The 3,047-nt window shown below is 41.7% G+C and overlaps 1 pseudogene; it reads left to right on the top strand.

Moving 5' to 3' along the window:
• Window positions 1-1,444: 1,444 nt before the first annotated feature.
• LOC138171076 (actin, cytoplasmic 1 pseudogene) lies at window positions 1,445-2,799 on the top strand (annotated as a pseudogene).
• The last annotated feature ends 248 nt before the right edge of the window (window positions 2,800-3,047 follow it).

The raw sequence follows: 3,047 nt of genomic DNA, 5'->3' as shown, positions 1-3,047 counted from the left end.
CTTCCTTCCTTCCTTCCTTCCTTCCTTCCTTCCTTCCTTCCTTCCTTCTTTCTTTCCTTCCTTCCTTGCTAAATGGGAAATAGCATTTTACCAGTCATGTGTGTGTGATTTTAAAATAATTTTCCTATTTTTAAAAAATATTATCCACAGTGATATAATAGAACAACAGCCATTCCACAATAGAAAAGTCATCAAAGTATATGACAAAAGTATTCTCAAGAGAATTGTATACTATTGGGGGAGTGTAGAAGCAGGAAAACTGCATGAGCTCCCCCCATAATCACCTCAAATACCTATAAAATGTGACTCTAAACAAATTTTAGAGGAGCAGAACCCACAAAGTGACAGAAAGAAACAAATTTCCCTGTGAAGACAGGAAAGCAGGAAGGGTCCATCGAAGAGTGCTAGGAGCCGAGCCTAGCCCTGCTTGAGCCCATGGTTTTAGCCCCAGGGCAGCCCCAACCAGCAGCAGCTGTAGCTAACCTCTGGAGAGTGGATCACCAGCAGCTGTGGAGGTTTTCAGGAATAACCAATAAATGCCAAAGACAAAGTAAAAGGCCCGTGTAGAACTCTGTTATAACTGGGGGCGGGGGGCATAGGGGAAGATATAGGAGAGAGCAGATTGGGGGAGAGTATTCAGTGGGATTGCTATTTTAGGGGTGGTGGGTAGGGGGGAAATGGGGAGAAAATTCATAACACAAAATCTTGTGAAATGAATGATGTAAACTAAAAAATTAAAAAAAAATAAACTACACAAAAAAAAGAAAAAATATGAACTGATTACAGGTCACAGAGGAATCAAGAAGGATTGTGAAAGTCAAGTAAGAGAAGTACAGGAAAAATTAGGAAGAGAAATGAGAATGATGCAAAAAAATCATGAAAATAGAGTCAACAAGATGACTGAAGAGAATAACAGCTTAAAAAATAGATTAACTCAAATGGCAAAAGAGGCCCAAAAAACTGATGAAGAGAAGAATGCCTTAAACAGCCAATTTTGTCATATGGAAAATAAATTTCAAAAGCTCACTGAAGGGAATAATTCCTTTAGAATTAGACTGGAGAAAATGGAAGCTGATGACTTTATAAGAAATCAAGATACTATTACAAAGATCCAAACAAATGAAAAAAAAATAGTAGGCAATATGTGAAATATCTCATTGGAAAAACCACTGAACTGGAAAATAGATCCAGGAGAGATAATTTAAAAATTATTGGACTACTTGAAAGCCATGATCAAAAACAGGACCTAGAAATCATCCTTCAAAAAATTCTCAAGGAAAAATGCCCTGATATTTTAGAACTAGAGGGCAAAATGGAAATTGAAAGAATTCACCTATCACCTCTTGAAAAAGGTCCCAAGAGCTGTGAGCTCTTCCACTCAGCGTGCACTTGCCTCCCCCCTGCCTCCAGGTGCAGCACCACTTCCTCTTCTCTTAAGGGTTTAAACTTGCCATTTCAAATTTTGCCATGGATGATGATATTGCTGCTCTCGTTGAAAATGGCTCTGGAATGTGCAAAGCTGGCTTTGCAGGAGACAATGCCCCTCGGGCTGTCTTCCCTTCCATTGTTGGGTGCCCCAGACATCAGGGTGTGATAGTGGGTATGGGCCAGAAAGACAGGTATGTTGGGGATGAGGCCCAGAGCAAGACAGGTATTCTGACCCTGAAGTACCCCATTAAACATGGTATTGTTACTAACTGGGATGATATGGAGATGATCTGGCATCATACTTTCTACAACGAGCTCCATGTGGCCCCTGAAGAGCACCCTGTGCTGCTCACAGAAGCCCCCTGAACCCCAAAGCCAACAGAGAAAAGATGACTCAGATTATGTTTGAGACCTTCATTACCCCAGCCATGTACGTTGCCATCCAGGCTGTGCTGTCCCTGTATGCCTCTGGTCGTACCACTGGTATTGTGATGGACTCCGGTGATGGTGTGACCCACACTGTGTCCATCTATGAAGCTTATGCCCTTCCCCACCCTCCTTTTCTGGATCTGGCTGGCCGTGATCTGACAGACTACCTCATGAAGATCCTGACCGAGAGAGGGTACAGTTTCACCATCACAGTTGAGAGGAAAATCGTACATGACGTCAAGGAGAAGCTGTGTTATGTTGCCCTAGACTTTGAGCAGTAGATAGCCACTGCTGCATCCAGCTCCTCTCTGGAAAAGAGTTATGAGCTCCCTGATGGTCAGGCTATCACCATTGGCAACGAGAGGTTCCGGTGCCCAGAAACTCTCTTCCAACCATCTTACTTAGGTATGGAATCCTGTGGAATCCGGGAAACTACCTTCAACTCAATCATGAAGTGTGATGTTGACATCCATAAGGATTTGTATGTCAATACCATGTTGTCAGGTGTTACCACCATGTACCCAGGCATTGCTGACAGGATGCAGAAGGAGATTACAGCCCTAGCTCCCAGAACAATGAAAATTAAGATCATTGCCCCGCCTGAGCTCACATACTCTGTCTGGATTGGAGGTTCCATCCTGGCATCTCTCTCCACCTTCCAGCAGATGTGGATCAGCAAGCAGGAGTATGATGAATCTGGTCCCCCCATTGTCCACTGCAAATGCTTCTAAATGGACTGTTTCTGTTGTTTTTTTTAATTTTTTTTTGTCAAAGGGTGTGACATGATGACATCATAATTGCCCAAAAAAAGAGATTAGATTGGCATGGCTTTATTTATTTTTGTGTTTTTATTTATTTATTTTTTTGTCGCTTGACTCAGGATTTAAAAACTGAATCGGTGAAGTTGATGAACAGTCTAGGTATGTTGGAGGCAAACATCCCCAAAGTTCTCCATGGTGTCATCAGGACTCTGATTGTATATTTGTTTTTTTTTTTTTTTTAATATATCATTCCAAATACTGTCTAATGAATTGTGACAGTTACAGGCCTACGTGAAGGCTGTCAAGGAGCAATGTAACAGATCCCGAGTGGGAGGGGAATGGAGGAGGTAAATTATGTATGGCTTTAAGTGTAAATTATGTAATCCTTAAAAAAACTTTTTGTATCTTCCGCCTTAATACTTGTTCCTC

Source organism: Petaurus breviceps, unplaced genomic scaffold (genome assembly GCF_028583685.1).
Source record: "Petaurus breviceps papuanus isolate PSGF00001 unplaced genomic scaffold, PetGlider_PUasm1.0 41, whole genome shotgun sequence".
NCBI classification, from domain to species: Eukaryota; Metazoa; Chordata; class Mammalia; order Diprotodontia; family Petauridae; genus Petaurus; species Petaurus breviceps.
The sequence above is the reverse complement of the archived record's forward strand: the minus strand, read 5'-3'. Positions and strand labels throughout refer to the sequence as shown.